At 36.0% G+C, this 23,207-nt stretch overlaps 2 pseudogenes; both read left to right on the forward strand.

Annotated features, from left to right (window-relative positions):
• Positions 1-12,229: 12,229 nt before the first annotated feature.
• On the forward strand, positions 12,230-13,080 carry LOC149202646 (uncharacterized; annotated as a pseudogene).
• Positions 13,081-13,254: 174 nt separating this feature from the next.
• LOC149202647 (mechanosensitive ion channel protein 10-like) lies at positions 13,255-18,341 on the forward strand (annotated as a pseudogene).
• The last annotated feature ends 4,866 nt before the right edge of the window (positions 18,342-23,207 follow it).

Below are 23,207 nucleotides of genomic sequence, written 5' to 3' on the forward strand. Positions count from 1 at the left end.
ATCGATGGATTGCTCTAAGATGATTCGTGAACGAGGTAGAGAGTCTAAAGCAGAAATCAAGGAAAAAATAGCTAAAGTTTGTGCAAAAACCTTATGCGGAAAGGGTGTCTTGTCTTGAATTATCTTTGCATTCTGCATGAGCCAAATACCTGAGGAAATTAGCAAGGGAAGAAATTTGATTTTTTTTGGGTCTACAGAGTTCCATCAATTCTCCCACACATGCAAATATGAATCACCCTGCCATTGAAATGTAATGCCCAAAGAAGTTTGAACAAAAGCCCAGACTGTTAGTGCAAAAGGGAAAAGAAGGAAGAGGTGTCTTACTGATTCTTTAGAGTTTTTACATAAGGGACACCAAATCAGCCCTATAATGACTCAGTTGATTAGATTGTCCCCTATGGGAACTTGGTTTTCTAGGATGCACCATTGGAAAAGGTGAGCTTTTGCAGGACATTCCAATTTCCATAGATTTTTCCACCACCATGAGAAATTTGCAGGTTTCTTGTCCTCAATGAGGAAGACATAACCTAATTTTAAAATGTATTCTCCATATGGAGCATGCACCCATACTAAAGAATCCTATTTTTCCCTTACACGAACTTGGGCATAATTTAAGTTTGTTGTGTATCGATGCCATTGTTCAGCCCAATCCATGGGAAGATGAAGTCACTGAGAAGACTACCAACCATGTTCCCAAATTGTTGTTCTATTAGGATCTAAGATCTAAGCCATGCCTCCCATGTTCCTATAAAAGATCAATAAGCTTTGGTGGCAAACGATCATTTTTGTCACTTCCAACCCATGGGTCAGCTCTAATCCTGACATGTTCTCCGTTGCCTACTTACTAAATTATACCCTTTTCAATCACCTCGAATGAATGTAATATTGTCTTCTAGATTACCAATGCATTTGATCTACTTTTTTCCGGAGGATGGATCCATTCCACTATTGACCAAGGTTGAATGTATTTTTGATACACAACTTCAGTCCATAAACTATTTGTGCAAATTAGACACCATCCCACCTTTGCTACAAAATCCTTGTAAAAAAAGTGAACGTTTTTTAAACCCTAGCCTCCCTATTCCTTTGGCATCTATATTTTTTCCCGTTTTACATATGATTTTTTTTTCCTTCCTTCCGTCTTACCCACAAATATCGACAACAAATTTTGCAAGCTAAAGGAAGAATAACTTTTGGGATCCATGATAGGGAAGACCATAAAACTAGGATCAATTCAAGAACAAATTTGGTCAGAACCAATCTTCCCCCATGAGATAGCCATCTGAAACTCCATGATTTTAACCTCTTTTCAATTTTTACGAGGATCCATTGCCAATCAATCTTGCAGTTGTCGTTTGGTTTTAGGAAGAAGCCCAGATATTTAAGCCCTTCATCAAGAGGATAAGATTAAAAAGGAAGGATATTTTGGACATTCAAAGACTCATCCCTGAAAATACCATTGTAAGAGAGAGATGACTTTAAGTGGTTTACATGCATATCTTTGCCTTTTCAAATAGTGAGAGCACCTCCTTTATGGATGCCACGTCTTGTCGGGGCCCATCATAAAACAAAAGGACATTGTCCAAAAAAAAAAAATGGGTAATAAAATATTCCTCAACAATAACAATACCTCTAAGAACTCCTCTTCTTTCGGCATTAGATAATAATTTGTTGAGCCCTTCAGTGGCAAGTAGGAAGAGCAATGGAGATAAAGGAAAACCTGTTGCAAACCTCTCTAAGCATGGAAAAAAGAGGTAGTTTATACACTGATTAGAACAATGAAAGAGATAGACGTGTGCAACTGATGGCCCAACTGATGAAAGGAACTTCAAAGCCTAAGTGGTTCATCAACATCCGAAGATATATCCAATTTAATTTATCATAATCTTTTGAAAGTTCAATCTTAATAACCAATCCTTTAAGCTTCCTCGCTTTGAGGCTATGAATTTCTTCTTGAGCAGCCTCAATAGCCATATGAATTTGTCTTCCCTCCATAAAAGTGAATTGCTCTTTTGATAGGTTCTTTGAGAGAATCAACGATCCAAAATGGATCTAAGATAGACTTCTAAGTGTAAAGTGTTCCTCACATAGGAAAATGAAAGTCCAAGGATGCTCTTGGAAATAGTCCCATTGCATAGATCTTCTCATTCTGAATCTACTGCAACTTGAATGGGCTAAAATGGACTTTGGATGATGAAGTTATCGCAGAAAGAAGATTGCCTTTGTCCTTTGAGAAAGGAGGCAAATTCTTATGAAAATGGCCTAAAAGGCTCATTGAAGAAATCACATCGGAAAAAGCCAAGGGAAGGACTTAACGCAAGGGCGGAAGGACCCCTGATTAGAAATCTCTGATATATCGGGTCGGAGATAGGCCTTCACCCGATATCGGGACCCCAAGCAGAGCGATACGCGATTGAATCAACGATCAGAGGAGAAGAGGCATAGACCCCGCCGCTGCAATATGCGAGGTGCGATATCGGCTATCGGCGGATCAGCGGTTGGCATAACCCACGAGCTATTGTGACATGCGACAAAGCGATGGACCGATGTGCGATTGCACGTGGACCGTTGGATCAGGTGCGCAGATCAATGGTCAGGATTCGATTGGGGTGATCGGTGATCGACGGATCCCCGATACAAAGGGCCATTACATGCACCATGTGACTTGCAATAGCGATATGCCGATAAGGGCTGGACCCGATGGGTTTATAGACCCAATTTCATAAGTTTTGAAATCTGGGAATGCATGATTTCTTTGTATTTCCTGTGTATTGGGTTTTTTGACCATTTCACTATGTGATTGCGATAAGCGATATTTGGATGGACCCGATAGGTTTTTAGGGGTGATTCAATAATATTTGAAGTTTGATTAAATGCTCCATGAGGCGTTTTCCTGTGTATTTCCATTATTTGGCTGTCACGGCCAGAGGAAGGAAAAACGATTGGGTTTCCCCACGCCGACGATTCCTTTCCATTGTAAACGGATTCTTGTGGTGAACAGTCAGGTTTTCCATGATGGAGGACTGTAACCGATGTGTTACAAATGCACATAGTGCACAATTGCAGAAGAGAGTGCTTAAGGGGTCGCTGGTAGGTTGCTGAGAATTTGCTTGGAGGTAGAGCAAACATGAAAGGCATGCAGAGGCCGAGAGAAGCTCAGAGAGCCAAGAGACAGAGCCAGAGCCGAGAGCTAGAGCCAGAGCCAAAGCCAAAGCCGGGAGCTAGAGCCGGAGCCAGAGCCAGAGCCAGAGCCAGAGAGCTCACAAGAGACTTCTAAGGGCCATGGAGCCGTAATGAAGTTGCAGAATAGCAAAGAGATCAAATGATCAAGCTGTTGCTGGTGTCTAGAGTGTGCCAAAGACAGAAGAAGGAGTTCCAGAGACAATACAGAATTATGAGGGAGTCAGAGAAGCCACAGGCTCAAGAAGCTCAGAGCACTGATTGAAGAAGTCAAGTCCAGAGAAGCCTAGATTTGTTTGCAGAGTGAGGACAACCAGTGGGATAAGATGGTATTCTAAACCCATAGGTTCAGTTGTAAACCAATGGAGTTGAGTGTGGAGCTTGTAAAAGAATTTATTCCATAATCCTAGAGAGCCTAGTTGAGTTGACTAGAGCTCAAGGAGACGTAGCCCAAGATATTAGGGTGAACTCCATATTACATTGTTGTCTTATGTGTTTTCTTATTTGCTGCTTTTATTTACTGTTATCTGAGTTTTATTTCAGGATAAGCAAATGAAATCAAAACACATAAACAGTTAAGGACAAACACAAGCATACACCTATTTTCAAGCACTTTTTAATTCCATAATTGGTTAATCATAAGGTCTTGGAAATATATAAGCTTTGGAAGTGGGAGAGATTCTTGTAAGTTGACAAGAAACCTTCAGTGCCCCATTTTCAGATCAGGTGGTATCGGAGCCTAAGTTTGATTAACCCTACCTTCAAAGAAGGTGATATCAAAGTTGATTATACCAGAGCAGATGATATCAGATCAGAATGCTTTTTCGACTTGAAAGGTGTTCAGATAGTAGCAAGGATTTTGTTGTTTGATTGCTTGTAAACTGACTATTGTGTGAGTTTGAAGAGGTGAAGGGAAAGCTACTCATAGCCGAGTCCAGGAGAGGACAAAAAGGAAGAAGGGCTGAAAGCATTCTTCTTATCCTAAAGGACCTCAAGGAAATCCTTGAAGCACAAGAGGTTTGTTGCAAAATTTTTCTGAATAAGCTCTTTATTAATCTTGATTGAAGTTCTTTTGTTCATTGGCATAATGACAATTTCTACAAGTGAGTCCTCAAAATCTTCTTTCTTCACAAGATTCTTTGATGAAGACATGAAGCAAGACTTGTAACAATGTAAACTTTGAAACGGGAACTATAAACTCAAAACGAGAACTTTGCCCAAAAAACCCCAAAAAAACATGAAAAACAATGCTAAAAATGAAAAGTGTGTGTACTAGAATGATGGCTTTTTTTTTTAGGGTCAATTTTGAAGATGTTTTAAAAAAGACAGTGAGAACGAATTTTTTGTGCAAAAATTGAGCAAAAACTAGCCTGAAAATGAAAAGTGCCAATAATGGAACGATGGATTTTTTTTTTTAGGGTTAATTTTCAACATTTAAAAAAAATGCCGGTAAAACCGAATTTTTATGTGCAAAAATTGTGCAAAAAACACCCTCAAAACAAAAAGTGTTGATGCTCAAATAACACCTTTTTTTTTTTTTTTGGGGGGGGGGGGGGGGGGGGGTAAATTTTCAACATTTTGAAATAATGGTGTAAAAGATTTTGTTATTACTTCGAAAAACATTAAAATTTCAAAAAAATAATGAAAACATAAAATTAAAAATAAAAACAATGAAAAAACACAAAAAAAGTAAAAAAAAAATACCAAAACATAAATAAAAATATATATTAAAAAAAAATCAATCATAAAAATGTAAGAAAAAAACAAAATTAACCTATAAAATATAAGAATAAAAAAATTAAATTTTTTTAAAGAAATAAATAATAAGAAAAACATATTTTCAAATATATATATATATATATATATATATATATATATATATTTAATGTGGTGAACCATAAAAAATTTGGAAAAAACTAAACTAAAATAAAATAAAATAAAACTATAAAATTAAGTGAAAATAGGAAATTTTAAAAAAGCATTAAGAAAAACTAAAAAAATAAAATAAATATATTTTTAATGTGGTGAACCATAAAAAATTTGGAAAAAACTAAACTAAACTAAAATAAAATAAAATAAAACTATAAAATTAAGTAAAAATAGGAAATTTTAAAAAAGCATTAAGAAAAACTAAAAAATAAAATAAAATTAAAAACAAACTAGATTAAAAAAAATAGAAAAATAACAAAAAAACGAAAAAAATTAAAAAACTACAAAAATTAAGATTAAAAACATTTTCAAAAAACCCTAAAAAACAAAAATATGCTGAAATTAAAAATAAAATAAAAACCCGAAAAACAATTAAAATTTAAAAAAAATACATATTTTCAAATTAAACATCATTTTCAAAAAAACATTAAAATTAAAAAAAAACTAAATATATTTTTGATATTTTTTAAAATAACATTTAAAATATTTAATATATATATATTTTACAAATATATATAAAATTTAAAAAAAAAAAATTAAACTATATATATATAATAAACGTATTTAAGAAAATTTATTTATTTTTATTAAAAAAACATTTTTATCGGCCACTGCCCCCATGGGCGGCCGGGCGGTGGCTATTCGATTCTGAGAATCGAATAGCCATTTCCCGGCCATCCCCACGGGTGGTTGGGCGGTGGCTATTCGATTCTCGGAATCAGATAGCCACCACTCAACCGCCTGTGGGAGTGGCTGGGTGGTGGTCATCTGATTCTCAGAATCGGATAGCCACTGCTCGACCACCCGTGGGGGCAGTCGAGCGGTGGCTATCTGATTCTGAGAATCGAATATCCACCTCAAGGGCGGTCAGAGGGTGGTTATCCGATTCTGAGAATCGGATAGCCATCGCCTGACCGCTGGTGGGGGTGGTTATCTGATTCTCGGAATCGAATAGCCATCGCTCAACCGCCCATGGGGGTGGCTATCCGATTCTTGGAATCGAATAGCCATCGCCCGGATGCCCGTAGGGGTGGCTATCCAATTCTCAGAATCGAATAGCCATTGCCCGGTTGCCCATGGGGGTGGCCAGGCGGTGGCTAGAATCAGATGGTCACCGTTCGGTTGCCCATGGGGGTGGCTGGGCGGTTGCTATCCGATTCCAAGAATCGGATAGCCACCCCCATGGGCAGTCGAGCGGTGGTTATTCGACTCCGATTATGGGAACTAATACTGTTATGCGTTCAATATTTGTAATATGTGATTTTCACATTAATTTTTAAGTTAATTATTATTTTTTGAATAAAAAGTGATTATTATTATTTTTTTGACATGAAATTCATAAAAAAAACTATTATTTAACCATTTTTAGTTAAAATTTTCGTGTTAAAATTGTGATTTTGACATGTCAATTCTAGTAAAAAATTATCAAAATGTGTAGTTTTTTAGTTATATTTAGGTTAAAAATGGTTATTTTTATGTCCATTGTTAAAAAATATTGTTTTTTAGAAACAATTATTTCATGTGGATTGAAAAATTGATTAAGGATGTATAAATATGTAGAATATCGAAAATTGAAAATATCGACTTTCTAATTTAAAAATGCAAAACAATAAAAACCTCACTACAAAAAAATTAAAATTAAAATAAAAACAAGAAAATATGAAGAAAATGACCACTTCAAAAATTATTAAATTTACAAAATAATTATTTACATTTCATATATTAGAAAATTTAAAGTAAAAAAATAGGTCTTTTAAAAAAAGGGTCTGATGCAGAATTACCACTTTTTTAAATCAGCATGAAAATCACTACCATTCTAAAACGCAATGTACATACAAAAAATTAAAGTGATAAAAACTATGCTCTAAAAAAAACATGTGTGTTCTGCATCACCCCTTTTCAAAATCAGGTCACTTTTTTGCTATCTCTACGAAACGGGTAACAACATCAGTTCTCATTTCAAAGTTTACATTGTTTTGTTCATCATGATGGACAAGGTGAGAGAAATGTATGAGGATGGAAGGAAAAGCAGCATACTTAGAGAGTAGTTGAAGTCTGTGGAGGAAGAGAAGCAGTTGCTTTTTGACAAATTGCAGGAAATAGAGAGGCAACTTCATATTGCAAATATGAACTTGAAAAGGATGCATGAGTTGGAGACACAACTGTTTGTTGCCAAAGAAGCCTTAGTCAAGTACCAGCTTGAAGAAGAGGTAAACAATTATTGTTTGTTTTCAAATTCTTCTAAGAATGTTTATATTGGTTCTTTTGAAAAACATACGAGAGGCATAGGTTCCAAGTTAATGTCCAAGATGGGCTATGAAGGAAAAGGCTTGGGCAAACATGCACAGGGTATTGCTGAACCAATAATAGTTGAGGAAAGGCCTAAGTATTTGGGTCTTGGCTATGGATAGTCTTATGGAGAAAGTTCCAAAGCTGCCATGAAGGCCATTGAAACAATTCCAAGAAGGAGTTTCATTGCAGGTCTTCTACCTCAAGAGTGTGAATATTGTATTCATGGAGAATGCAATAGCTTGAAACATCATTTGCAAGATGCAGGTGTTCATAAGCATGCACTTGAACCAGAGAGTTGTGGAAACTCTGAAACCATTGAAGAGGTTGATGGTGTTCTAAAGGGAGCTACTTCTTCATTCAATTCACCTCCTCATGAAGGCAATAAAGGTGAAAAAGAAAGGTATAAATCTGGTTCTAATCATATTCCTTTTGATTGTGCTCAACATGATAAATTTCCACATAAGCATTGGAAAATAATTGCATGTTCCTTTTGTGGTTTGGATAACCATCATGTTTCTAGATGTTGGAAGAGAATGGCCACATACAGGAAACTTTTGAAGGAAAGGAAACAAGAAGCCAAAGGTCCATTGGACAAGGCAAATCATGCTGTCAAGAGGATGCACATGTGTTGCACTTACTTCCATAAGCAAGGATACATTGCTGAAAAGTGCTGGACTCTAAATCCAACAATGCTTCCATGAAACTTGAAGAAGGTGGAAGGAGAGAATGGCAGGAATGGAAAGGAAGTTTCCATGAATGATGTGTTTTAGGATGATTCACATGTTGATGTTGATGTGCAAACAAAGGTAGCACCTTTGAAATGGATTGGTAAGAAATGGTTAGAGTCCTTATCCAATTAAAGATTGCATGTCTTTTGATTTGATGCATCTATTTGCATTTCTTTGTTAATGGAATACAAGTTGCAGGGTTTTACCAAGAAGGTGAATGGAAAAAGTTAAGTAGGAGACTCACTTTGTTGCTGCAACATTATATTCATTTCAGCTTCGAAACTACAGTGTGATTAAGCTAAAGTTGAAGGATGAAATGCATGCATAAGAATGATGTGCATGAACACAAGGATGTTGATGATTTCCTTGTATTTGAACATGTATGCGTAATTAACTTGCAGGGTTGATTGCTTTGTTGTAAACATGCATGTAATATTGACTTGAGAAAAGTTGATTTGGTCTCCAAGATGGAGATAATGATGAAGTGTTTCATCTTTTGAAAAGAATCCTTGAGATCTTTTCTACATGCTTGACTTGAAGAGTCATTTGTTTTAAAGGCATGTTTTGTGGGCTTGGTATCTAGTCCATAATTTGTATGCAAATGTAAGACACGGAGGTAATTCACAAGCTGTGAAAATCTGTTTCTTTTGTTGAAGCAGGAGTTTAGGCCATCTAGTTGTTGTCTGTATTTCTGTTGTTGTTGACATCATGTCAAATAGGTACAAATGTAAATTTTTGTGAAGCAGATGTAACTTCACATTTGTTTGAGCCACCTTGGATCAATGATCAAGGAAGAGAAGTTAAAACTACCTTCTGTAACCTTCTCAGCAGGAGTTCTGCATGAATTCAAGGAGGAAAACAGTTCTTCCCAAGAGGACCAGCACATCCAGGAAGGAAAGTGGTCAAAGGCTTTGGTTCAGAGGCACTATGCAAGGCAAGTGTATGGAGGCTGAAAGAAGAGGGTGCTATTACTCTCATTTACTGTTCAGATCAGTATGTCAGTCTTTTGGAGACCAAAAGTTCTTTTAGTGGGAAGGTGTGATCCAAAATGGATCTAAAATAGACTTCTAAGTCTAAAGTGTTCCTCACAGAGGAAAATGAAAGTCCAAGGATGCTCTTGGAAATAGTCCCATTGCATAGATGTTCTCATTTTGAATCTACTGCAACTTGAATGGGATAAAATGGACTTTGGATGATGAAGTTATCGCAGAAAGAAGATTGCATTTGTCTTTTGAAAAAGGAGGCAAATTCTTATGAAAATGGCCTAAAATGCTCATTGAAGAAATTGCATAAGAAAAAGCCAAGGGAAGGACTCAACACAAGGGTAGAAGGACCCCCGATCAACGATCTTCGATATATCGGGTCAGAGATAGGCCTTCACCCGATATTGGGACCTCAGGCAGAGTGATATGCGATTGAATCGGTGATCGGGGCGATCGACGATCGAAGGAGCAGAGGCATAGACCCCGCTGATGCAATACGCGAGGTGCGATATCGGCAATCTGCGGATTGACGGATTAGTGGTCGGTATAACCAAAGGGAAGATCCCCGGGCTGTTGCGACAGCGATATTGCGACATGCAACAAAGCGATGGGCCAATGTGCGATTGCGCGTGGACCGTTGGATCGGGTGCACAAGTCAATGGTCAGGATTCGATCGAGGTGATCGGCGATCGGGAGATCCCTGATACAAAGGGCCGTTACATACACCATGCGACTTGCGATAGTGATATGCCGATAAGGGCCGGACCCAATGGGTTTATAGACCCGATTTCATAAGTTTTGAAATCCGGGAATGCAAGATTTCTTTGTATTTCCTGCGTATTCGGTTTTTTGACCATTTTGCTATGCGATTGCGATAAGCGATATTTGGACGTACTCGATAGGTTTTTAGGGGTGATTTAATAATATTTGAATTCTGATTAAACGCTCCATGAGGTGTTTTCCTATGTATTTCCGTTATTTGGCTGTCACGGCCAGAGGAAGGCAAAACGATCAGGTTTCCCCATGTCGATGATTCCTTTCCATTGTAAACGGATTCTTGTGGTGAACAATCGGGTTTTCCATGATGGAGGATTGTAACCAACGTGCTACAAATGCACAGAGCGCACAATTGCAGAAGAGAGCACTTAAGGGGTCGCTGGGAGGTTGCTGAGAATTCGCTTGGAGGTTGAGCAGACACGAAAGGCACGCAGAGGCTGAGAGAAGCTCAGAGAGCCAAGATCCAGAGCAAGAGCCGAGAGCCAAAGCTAGAGCAAGAGCCGAGAGCCAGAGCCAGAGCCAGAGAGCTCACAACAGACTTCTAAGAGCCATGGAGCTGTAGTGAAGCTGCATAACAAAAAAGAGATCAAATGATCAAGTTGTTGCTGGTGTCCAAAGTGTGTTGAAGACAGAAGAAGGAGTTCCGGAGACAATACAAAATTATGAGGGAGTCAGAGAAGCCAGAAGCTCATAGCACTGACTGAAGGAGTCAAGTATAGAGATGCCTAGATCTGTCTGCAGAATGAGGAAAACCAACGGGATAAGATGATATTCTAAACCCATAAGTTCAGTTGTAAACCAATGGAGTTGAGAGTGGAGCTTGTAAAAGAATTTATGCCATAATCCTAGAGAGCCTAGTTGAGTTGACTAGAGCTCAAGGAGACGTAGCCCAAGATATCAAGGTGCACTCCATATTACATGGTTGTCTCGTGTTTGCTTATTTTCCGCTTTTATTTACTGTTATTTGAGTTTTATTTCAGCGTAAGAAAATGAACTCAAAACACATAAACAGTTAAGGAAAAACACAAGCATACACCTATTTTCAAGCACTTTTTTATTCCACAATTGGTTAATCATAAGGTCTTGGAAATATATAAGCTTTGGAAGTGGGAGAGGTTCTTGTAAGCTGACAAGAAGCCTTTAGTGCTCCATTTTCAAATCAATCAACTTGAGCCTATTTGAAATTATTTTGGAAATAACCTTGTATATAACATTTCATAGTGATATGGGCCGAAAATCATCAAAAGACTTGGGAGAGTCATATTTTGGGTTTAAAGTTATTAAATTTGCATTAAATGGGTCATGAATTCTACCATTTTATCTTAATTCATCAACCAATTTCAAGAGATCCTGACCAAGAATATCACACAACTCAATAAAAAATTCAATACCCATCTTGTAATGTATTAGAATAAATTCTATGACTATAAAATCTTCAAAATGATTCAACATACATAAAAAAAGAGGATTATATTATCTCACATGGAAAGATCTCTAGGTTCAACAACCTATGGTCTCCCATGCATGGATACTAGTGACAAAAGGTATTTTCTATAGAAAACAATGCTTTTTGTGTATATGTAAGTGGCTTTTGGTTTTTAAATGGTGTTTAAATTATCTATAAAAAAATAATTTTTAGTGAAATGTATTCTACAACTTAAATGAAGTGAAGTGTATAATTCCTTCCATGCTCAACCTAGAATTGGTACATATCTCTTTAAAATACAAATAAAATAATCTATAAAATAAAAAACAATATACACTATAGTAAAAAAGTCAATAAATATACATATTTAATAAACATTAATAAACTATTAATATTACAGGCTAATATGAAGGAGATAATTCCCTTCAAACTCAATATAAAATTGACAAATGATATTTAAAAAATATATATTAATAACAAAAATATATTAACGTATAAAATACTTTATTATCCATATTAAGTAACATAAGTCTATGATAGATAATATATATATTCTATTTGAATATTTATGTTAATTATCAATATTAGTCCTTAGGGTGGTTGACTTGGCAAGTCTTGATCAAGATAATTACTAAGTTGTTGATCATAACCATATTCTTTGCTTACTCACCACCTAATCTTAGTACCAAAATAACCATGTTTCCAACTCACCACTTGAACTTAACACCAAAATAAACTATTACACCACCTATAACAATTACAATGTAAATAATAACATTCACACAAATAATTAAGCCATAAGTATTGATCTTTTTTATGATGATGGTATCACTGCATTTTGTAGAAGCTTGAGGATTTGTCAACACAAGGCTTAAGACATTACAACAATATAGTCATTAATGTTTCAAGAGATAATGAGGAACACAGTTCCTATGTTGTCTAGAACGATGTACTCAAAACCAAAATCAAGATTTGTCAAAGCTCAACAGATTCTATTGAATGTTGTCGAAGGGAGCACCAATCCTTTCTTGAAAAGATCGCCCAACAAAGATTCTTCCCCACGCTTCTTCCCCTTCATTGTGTTGTTGGGAATGTTGATTTCAAGCTTGACAGTGGGTCGCCTGGAGCATCACATGTTCTCAGGGTTGGAGATTTGGAAATGGTGTTTGATGCTATTGGTTGACTTCTTGGGAGATTGGTTTTCAGGTTGGTTTATTAGTATTCTTGTCTTCATGGTCTAAAGGAACTTCATTCTCGAGAAGAGGGTTCTTTACTTTGTATATGGACTCAAAAAGAGCGCACATAATTGTATCTTGTCCACTTTGTATGATCCCCAGGTTGAACAAACCAACAAGAGCCATCAGGTGTTTGTCTATGTGACCAAGCTATTGGTTGCCTTGATATTGGTATTTTTAGAGTCTTTAAGAAAATTTGAGGGCTTTTATGTTAACCCTCACTCTGTCGTGCAAACCCTAACTTATAATTTATACCTTTTATGCAGGGTTATTCTGGCTCTCAAGTATGGAACTATTCTTCTGACCCCAAAACTGTTGTAAACCAACTGCACCAAATTGTTAATGTGATTATCACTGTAATAATGATAATTGTCATTTTACTTGTTCCGGGGATTGCCACATCCCATGTCATTTTTCTGGTATCATCTCAGCTTGTATTAGTAGGCTTCATATTCGGGAATACCTGCAAAACAACCTTCGAAGAAATTGTGTTTGTGTTCATTGTGCATCCCTTTGATGTTGGTGACTGATGCATTATTGATGGTGTTCAGGGAAGGGAAGAAGTTTGAAACCCTACTTATGTATGTTTCTCTTTCTTATAAGCTCCCCAATTTTGTGCAACGTGGGTTTCTTTTTCTTAATTGTTGATGAGATCTCGGTATGATCTTGTGCACCAAATTACCAATGTGATTGTCATTGCAATCATGATACTTGTCATTTTACTTGTTCCAGGGATTGCCACATCCCATGTAGTTTTTCTTGTATCATCTCAGCTGGTATTAACAAACTTCATATTCAGGAATACCTACAAAACAATCTTTGAAGAAATTGTGTTTGTGTTTGTTATGCAACCCTTTGATGTTGTTGACCGATGTGTTGTTGATGGTGTTCAAGTAAGGGAAGAAGGTTGAAACCCTACTTATGTATGCTTCTCTTTCTCATAAGCTCCCCAATTTTGTGTAGCATGGGTTTTATTTTCTTGATTGTTGATGAGATCTTGGTATGATCTATCTCCTTTAACTTCATGGTTTCTGTCTGATCCAAGTCTTTTGAATCCATTGGTGATGACAATTTCACATTTGGTGCCTGCCTAAAAGATTCAGATGGTGAGTGTTGCACAAAAGAAGTGGATATGTCAACTATCTTTCCACTCATTTCTCCATTGTAAGATATTGTTACTGTAGCATCCTTATTCTAGTACCCTACCTCTTCCTTTGACTTCTTCAAATATGCTTCCAGGGCTAGTTTGGATATTTGGAGAACCTCTAGGTGCTCAGAAGATTGATCTACAATTTGTCTGTTCTTCTCGAGATTTGAATTCACTGTATTTAACTTCTGCAGGGCTTCCTTTTCCTTGATATTAGCATCCTCCAATTAGGAAAGGACATTTGTTATTCTTTTACTTGCATGTTCTTCACCCTCTTGTGATTTCTTCTGCAGCAAATCATACTCTTATTTTGTAATTGACACAGAATTGTCATCTGATTTTTTAGATGAAGCTCATTTTCTTTATCCAAAAGAGCACCTTTGACTATAGAAATTTCCATCTTAGCACTTTGTGCATCTTCTTTTGTTGCAACAATCTTAGCATCAGATTCTCTGAGGGATTCTAATAATTTAGTTGCATTTTCTTTGCTTGTGTTAACCTCAAATTCAGTGCATCCTACAACTTTAACTCAATATCCTTGACATTGGTCAATTATTTCTTCAATAATTGAACTTCTTGATTAGCCTTAGTTTCCATTGCAGATGCTTCTTTGGCTTTTGATTCCCATTTTGCAGCAGTGGAAGCCTTTTCATCCTCAACCATCAACCATGAAGCTTATTCCAAATGGAGAGACTTATTCAAAGAACATAGCTCTACAGATAGTTCCTATACTTTTTTGGCATTGGCCTTTGAAGCATTGATAACATCCTTGACTTGTTTGGTTGCGGTGTCCTTAGACTACATCAAATGGAGAGGTCTTACTTGACCTGCTGAAGCTCTTGGGTTTAGATTGCTAGGTAGCCACATCAAGAGCATGTTGTCTCTGTATAACTTCAAGTTTAGATTGCAAGGCCTGATCCCTCTTTTGAGTAGCCTCAATGATGTCCTGCTCAAGCTCATCGACCCGAAACTTCTCACTTTCATATTATTCCAATTCTCTCTTCTCAATCACTAGAGACTCACTCAATCTCACATTGGCTTCAGCAAATGACCTCTTACTCTCTTCCAACTCTTTAAGATCCCTAGACTTAGATTTCTCTACGAAGGCCTATTCTTCCTTAGCACCTTCCAATTATCCTGAGCTTGATTCAGTAGCTACTGAAGATCAGGTCCTTTGGTGACTCATTTCGACCATTTATATTTTACACATACCATGAACAAAACCGCCCCATAATGAAATCCACATTCACCTTATGAACCCAACCATCACAGTCACATAAAGAGGCAAGAAAACACGCAGATTGAGAATAAAATTTCATGTTTCTTACCTTAGGTAATGTGTTCCTGGGAGATCTACGGTCTGGTATTTTGGACGGTGCCTTGTCCAACGAAAGCCTACCAGTTTTTACTAGAGTTGTCTAATTCTATACTCCCAAAACCTTTGTTTTGCTTACTATGTCTAGGAGTACCAAGAGACATCTTGTGAGGCATATCTATCGAACTAGATCTATTGCAAAGCATTCAAATCAATAAATAAGTGTACACATTCTCTAATAACCATAATAGATAATGGCATTTAAACTACAATCCAAGATAAAAAAAAAATTGTATTCAACATAGAACGTAAAAGCAGAAATGCAACCAACAATATTACCCATATGCAAAAATGGATCCAACAACACTACCCAAATGCAGAAACGAATACAACAAAACTAACCAAATATGAAAAAGAGGATTTAACAGAGAAGCCAGTAAACATATATATTCCAATATAATCTTAAACTTTAACTTAAATTAGAGATGTTTTCATTGTATGAGACCAAACGGTATGAGATCATGGTTTGTTACAGAAATGTTCATTAAGCGAATTGTAGTTTACACTTGCTAGTTAACTAAGGTAGTGTTTATTTGTTATTTAGACTGTGGATTCAGTCAACTTTTATAAACAACTATGCTTACTGCTTTTATGATTTGAACTAAAATAAGGACGATAATTTTAGAGATTTTCTTAAAAATGTCCCCATTTATGGGCTACTAAAACTTTAATGTGACAATTCAACCATTTCACCATAGTCCCATAGTGCTCACTTTCAATTTTCTCAACAACAATTACTAAGAAAAAAGATGGAGTAGCTAGCCCAAGAAAAATGATACGAGGCTCACATTCATCTTTCTTTGATGTGTGAGTTATTAAATAGGCATCAACATTTGAGAAAAAAATTTCTAAAGAAGAATGAAATTTTGGTGGGAATGCTATACAGTGAAATCAGAAATTTTTTATATAGAAGATTAACAAGTATTGTTGGAAAACTTCCAATGTCTAGGACCTGATTCCAATGCCCTTATTCCAGTGGGGCATGGAAAAAAATAAATAAATAAATAACCATATAAACAATAGGGCTGACTGCTTTAAGGGTAAGTTTTGGTTTGTTTAAGTCAATGCTTTTGTTCCTGTTTCATAGGACCACCCAAAAATGTGAAGCCTACCAGACCCCAAGGAACCACTAGGTTAAAACTAATGCCTAACTCCATCTAATTGTGGGTTATTTTCTATGTTTGAAACTGAGTATTTGATATATGTTTCTCTTATTTATTTTCAAGAAAATTGCATCATCATAGGTCATACTATGGTCTCTTTGATCCTATTTTGTTGGGACCTTAGCAATTATAGTGTTAATTTAGAAAATTAATTGTTTGGATAACATTTACCTTAAGGGAGTGATAGCAAATATTGCATGTTGCAATTGTTAAGCATTGCTATATAATCACATGCAGGTTCTCTAAAATTGGTGGTTTTGATTTGAAATTATGTACTATCGATAACTTTATAGAGGAATAAGAAGAAATTAGCTTTGTATGGTATTTGAAGTGGCTACAACATTTCTTCCATAAGCATAGCAATAAAAATTCAAATAATCAACATAATCTAGATCAAAGCATACATTCTAGTAGTAGCAAATAGATTAGTCAAAAATTAAAACATCATGGTGATACCGAGATAACATATGAATTACAAGTAATAGCTACAGTAAAAAGCATTTTCAAAAATGTTTCTAAGCTAGGGGCCAAGTTAGGATATATATCATAGTTTTTCTTCATCTTGCAATATCTCTTTGGTTTTTTTATTGTTGAGTACTAAAAATAATGGGATTCCATATTTTACACGCATATAGAGGAAGAAGACCTTTTGAGGTTCTTGAGAAAGAATGAGGTGGAACCAATATTTCCCCAAATTTAAGGAGCAATTGAGACTGTGTGGTATGCATTTTTAACTTTGTTCCTTAGTTCCTATACTTTTCTCTATTATATTGTATGCTTCCATGAATTTTATGTTCTTAGCATTGCCAAATGACTTTGGCATTATCCTTCTCTAGAGTTTCTTAAACTATAAAAACTAGATTAAAGATATAAATTAGTGTATTGTTTTACATTTATAATTTTTGGATTGATACCATGTCAATATGTTTTAGACCTCTCACAATTGGGCTTATATTTTAGGTGAATGTTTATCTAGAAAGGAAATGGCTGGCCCATTCTTTCAATGACACCAAAACTGTTGTAAAACAACTACACCAAATTACCTATGCGATTGTCACTATAGTCATGATAATTGTCATTTTACTTGTTCTAGGGATTGCCACATCCCATGTCATTTTGTTGGTATCATCTCAACTAGTATTAGAAGACTTCATATTTGAGAATACTTTCAAAAAAATCTTTGAAGAAATTGTGTTTATGTTCATTATGCATCCCTTTGATGTTGGTGAACGATGCATTGTTGATGGTGTTCAGGTAAGGGATGAACACTGAGAGTAGCCAACATCTTCACTATTTAGTTTGCCACAATCATTTCTTCTTTATGGTCATGTTGCAGAGGAACTCATCTTGCCTAATTTGGTTTCTGGCAATGAGTACTCTATTTTGTTGCAGATGATTTTAGAAGAAATTAACATTCTCACAACAATTTTATCCTCAACACTAGCTACAAAACTCATGATCATTTTTTATCGAAGTCCAAAAATGGGTGATTTTGTGGAGTTCGTTGTGGATGCTTCCACCTCAAATGAAAAGATTGGTGCACTCAAGGAGAGGATAAAAAAGTAATTAATTTTATCCTTCATTTCTTTGGCTTATAATTGTTGCTACTCTAGGTTCGCATACCCAACTGTTTTGATTTAGTGAAATAGATCAAATGGTTGAGTTGTTGTGTTTATCATAGTTCTCTCTAAATGCTAATGAAAATATGAATCTAATGGTCTATTCAATCAATCCAAATCCCAGAACCTGATTGAAATGTATAACTTTCGCTGTTTGGACTTACAAATTTTCTCTTTAGTAATATAATTATTTTTCTATGTCCTCCACCTCCGCAGATATCTTGAAAGAAAGCGGAAAAACTGGCATCCAAAGCATAGTATGGCAGTGCTAGATATTCAAAACCCAAGTACAATGAAAATGGCCTTGTATACCCAACACACCATAAATCATCAGAACATGGGTGAGAAATTGAACCAAAGATCTGAGCTTGTATTAGAGATGGAGAAATTTTTTAAGGAACTTGACATTCAATACCATTTGTTGCCCTAGGAAATCCATATCAATTTTGTTGGCTCAACAACAAATCAAATTCCATTGCAATGCTGACATCTGAAAATTTGGAAAGTTAATATTTGCATCCCTATTTTGGGGTTCAATGATCTACCATTAATTTTATCCTCTATATTGCAATTATAGGTCTTAACATTTATTGTATCCAGTTACTTAATTCCAGTTCCCAACAATATTTGAAGATGTGTGAGTAGTAATGCTACCTGTGTGTGAAAATGCAAATTTAAGTGGACTGCGGTTTCTTTGGATTTCAATACCCAATCAATTTCAACATGTGCCTTGTTTGTTGATCCACTTGGAACTATATTAGAGTTCTCTTCCTTTGGCAAATTTATTAGTAATGTTTTTCAGAGTGTATGTGAAGTTCAATTATGCCTTAGTTCTGTCATGTTTCATCACTTTTTGAGATGATATTTGATGTATGTAAAATGGGATTGTTAAATGAGTTCCATGTGAATTTTTTTCTCTTCAAAGGAAGGAATTCAAGATAATGTATGTGATCCCTGATCAGTGTGTAGCAATGCGGAGGAGGTGGGCCAGTAGAGATGGGACTGGGAAATGGCAGGAATCATCCACACGAGTGCAAGGACAGGAATAACTTTTGGAAGTGGAGGGAGAGGGCTGTGGGAAGTGTAGGTGGATGGACAAGGCAGGGAAGGAGCAGACCCCAAGAGCAGGTCGGTGGAGTCGGGAAAGGAAGAAAACGAGGATGGTAGGGGGGCTAGCGGGAGAGAGGGCAGGAGGACACCAGCAAGTGGTAGGACAATGAAAGAGGATGCGTTGCAAGAGCAACCGGAAGCAAGCGAGAGTTAATGAGAGCTAGAGCGAGAAAGGACGGAGGGTCATCATCCCAAGGTGACGACTTAGGGAACAGAGCGGCGAGTAATTGTGAAAGACAGGTGGTAGAGAATTGCAAGGACAAAATGAGAAGGGGGATAAAACATAAGGGAAGAGAGTCAGTTGGTAGTTACATGTAGAAGGTGAGAACGAGAGCAGGAGTGGAGAAAGGTGGTAGAGGAACGACGACGTAGCCCGGGATAGTAGCGACGCTATCTCTGATAATTAGTATGTTGTTCTACTACCCCTAAACCTCAGAAGAATTGGGATGACAATCAATATAGGACTAGGGAAGGTGCCCAGGTTAGGTAGGGACCCTGTTAGAGCTGATTCCAGGAACTCCTGGAACCCTGGCTGGGTGAAGAATATAAATTTATTAAGGAGTGAAGATAGAATTACAACTCTGGCACTGAAGAAGGTGCTTAGAGAGAAAGGAGCAAGCAGAGGAAAGATGAGCAAACCTGATAAGGATGCTAGTCTGAGGAATCTCGCTCTGGCCAGGTGGCGCCTGAGGCTCGAAGGGGATGTTGCAGGCATCAGGAGTAGAGAGGAATCCACCAAGGTGACCTCAAGAGATGAAATTCGAGAAATCACGACCCTTGCGAATCTTGCTGGGAATTCCTCGGGTAAAACTGAGAGAAAAAACAGAGAGTTATTTAGAATAAAGAAGATAGAGAAAAGTGAGAAAAGAAGGAATTTACCTGGTGCTGTGCAGAACAGGGCCATGGTCCTGCTATCTAGCCCCCCGGATAGGCTCTCCATGGTCAAGCTTCCCTGCGAAGTACAAAATAGAAATACAGACTACCCTAGTGGTGGTCCCGTAAGGATGCCTCCGTCGAAAAGTTTGGGCGATAGACGACGGAGTGAGACTAACTTGAGGAAAGAAGAAGAGAGGGTCAGCAAAAACCAAAACCATGAGATGATGGGGGGAAATCCGAAAGGAACCTCAAAAAATCTTAGGCCATCTGGTCTTGAGCAGGATACCAAACATGGCTCAGGTAATTGGAAAATTGATTGGGTGTTACCCAAATAGAACACTAATATTTTTTATGGTTATGTGATAGGTTTCACCATAAAATGCGTCCAGTAGAGAGTGGAGTCTAGCAAAAGGAAAGAAGGAAACACTAACAACGATGAAGAAAACATGGGAAGAGATGGAAAAGAAGCGACCAGGAAGGGCAAGAGAGACACAGGCAAAAAGAACATAGAGGGGGTGAGAAGCTACAACAGAGAGAATAGAAATAAAGGGAGAAATATAGGACGAGAGCACATGAAGACCCTCATTGATGCATGCATGGCAGGGAACCCACCAGAGGTCAGAGCCCAAATAACTGGTTGGGAGAGAGAATTAAATGACAACATAAGATACCAAGACATTCCCATGGAAGAATGGGAGGACATGGTTCATGACCTAGGAAACTCCCACGGATGTCACACACTCTTCAGACAAATGATTAAGCAATACTAGATCATGAAGTATGTGGTGGCCCGGGATATGACTCTCAACATAGAACAGGCAGCAAGTAGAGGATTAGAGGCACAAGAGGACACCAAGGAGAAATATCCCATCAGAGCAGAGTTACTCAGGGTGATAGCGACAGTCCATATCCAAACTTATCGAAATAACTTAGCACTGGGGAGAATTGAACAAAATCTGCAGGATATGAAGAGGAGTAAGATGCTGGGTTCAAGTGCCAAAGCTCTAGCTCCAATCATATCCTCGAATGAGGAGTAAAATATAGTTCCAGCTACATTTTGTTGAAGTTCCATGATGAATAACTTTTACTTGTTAAAGTTGAATTGCAGTATAGATAGTATAGATAATGTTGTTAGGCTGATAGAGAAAGACTTATTTAAATTTTGGATAGCTTTTAATGCTGACAGGTGGCCATCTGGTTTCCTTCAGGTAGGATGAGGCCATCTGGAACAAATGAAAAACTTGATTTTGGCCAGTTAATATAAATAGCGAAAATACTACCAAGCTTACAAAAAAAAAGATAATGTATGTGCATTTTGAGTCATTTTTTATATCAATTCTAGCATGTTGTCACAATTATGTTTTTGTTATCAAGCGTATATAATTTTTAGGGTGGTGTTATATGTACACTTAAATACTTGTGAGGTCCAACACTATGTATGAGGTTTCATTTTCAAGATATGTTTGTCTAGAGTAAGGAAGATTTCAAAGTTTTTCTATGGTAGGTAGAGGACCAGGTTGTTGCATTTTCTATTGGCCATGTCTCTCTTGAAAAAAATCTAGAAAACAAGAAGGAGGGTAAGTAGATTTCTTCGAGTAACCCAATAGCAACTAGAACCCGAACTTATGATGTGGAATCCTAGTGGTAATTTTGTATAGCAGATTTTTCATTATTTCTTCTAATTCAGTTGGTTCCATAATTGATCAAGACAGATGAGTGTCGTATGCTGCTCTAGCGTTAAAAAATGTCATCACACATCTACTAACCATTGTGATGCTTCACATTTTATTATGTCTTTTAAACTAGCAAAGGACAAACATCTCACAATAGTTGATAAATCTTTTCCAATATGTTATTCACATAAGTTAAGCTACAATGAACACTAAGAACTTATTTCTTCTACGCTACTCTTTCTTATGCCACTGCCTTACGACATTTCCTTTGCACAGGTGGTGCAATTGGTACTCTGCCTTTTACAATGAGAGGTTCCAAATATTGGGTTATATTCAAATGATATAATTATCTACTTATAGGTATCTACTTATAGGGATCTCTGCAATGAATTTTGATTAATTTTTTTTCTTTTCTTTTTGTTTGGGTGATACATATATATAATATATGAAAAGGCCATAAAATGTTGACAATTCAAATGATATGTTTAGATGATCTGTTATGTGTATTTGGACATTATAATGTTATGTATATATTTAAATTACTTTTATAACAATATAGGAGTTATGCTAGTATATTAGATGTGAGAAATATTTTGATGGGTATGTGGATATGAGATATATAAAAGTGATATGTATGTTATATGTAAACATCTTCTATAATATAAAGTTGTTGGTTTTTCTCAACTGAAAGAAAAAAAGTCGGTTTGCAATTTTAAATGATGCTGGGAGGGTTAGAATTCTCAATTGAATAGACTTAGATGACCGAGATGGTTGCAATTAGTGATGTGATACATCTTTGATTCATAAGAATTAGAATTTTATATTTATATTTAAAATATATTTTAAAAATTATTGAAAAATAATAAAAATAATTATTTTAATTAAATTATATATATATATATTATATTATATATATATATATTATATATATGTAAAATCAATTTTAAAAATATATATAATAAATTTGCAACTAGTATATATATAGTTATTATTTAATTAAAGAATATTTATTTTTAGCAATTTTACAATAAGTATTATTAGGTAAATTAAGTAATATCCATTTCCTTTTTATTGTTTATTAAAGGTTTTATTCTATGGAAAACATTACATTGTGTTGTTTTACTTTCCATGCCTCTTTTATAATACATGTTATTTACATATGAGAGAGAAACAACAATTAGATATGTCTATTTTGTAAGGTAGAGGTTCTTTTTTTGTTTTTTGTTTTTCAAAATAAAATCATATTTTTTATTAGAATTGAAAATTATATTTTGAATGTGCATGTATTGCACTAGAAAACATAACAACATGTGGTTGTACCAAGAAAATGTCTGAGTTTGGACTGTTTTTCCTCATATATACATCCATACATATATCCAAAATAATAACATCATGTTGTGATAAATAAGAAGCAAACATAGTGTATGTCCTCAAAAAACCTAGTAGAGACCATGCAAAGACATTTTACAGAGATATATAATCAACAAGAGAACAAAAATATAGATAACAATGATCAATGTCTAGAGTGCATGCCCTCTATGAAGGGTTGGTGGTAGAATCCATGTTACTTCTCATTTGTACATTTCGTGATATGCCATGATCCAAAATCTTGTGTAGCACCCACCTTAGATAAGGAGTTAGCAACCACGTTTCTTTTTTGTAAATATGGCAACAAGTAATAACATCAGAATATT

Source organism: Pinus tabuliformis, chromosome 2_1 (assembly GCF_031772625.1).
Source record: "Pinus tabuliformis cultivar Carrire ecotype Pingquan chromosome 2_1, CPIR1, whole genome shotgun sequence".
NCBI classification, from domain to species: Eukaryota; Viridiplantae; Streptophyta; class Pinopsida; order Pinales; family Pinaceae; genus Pinus; species Pinus tabuliformis.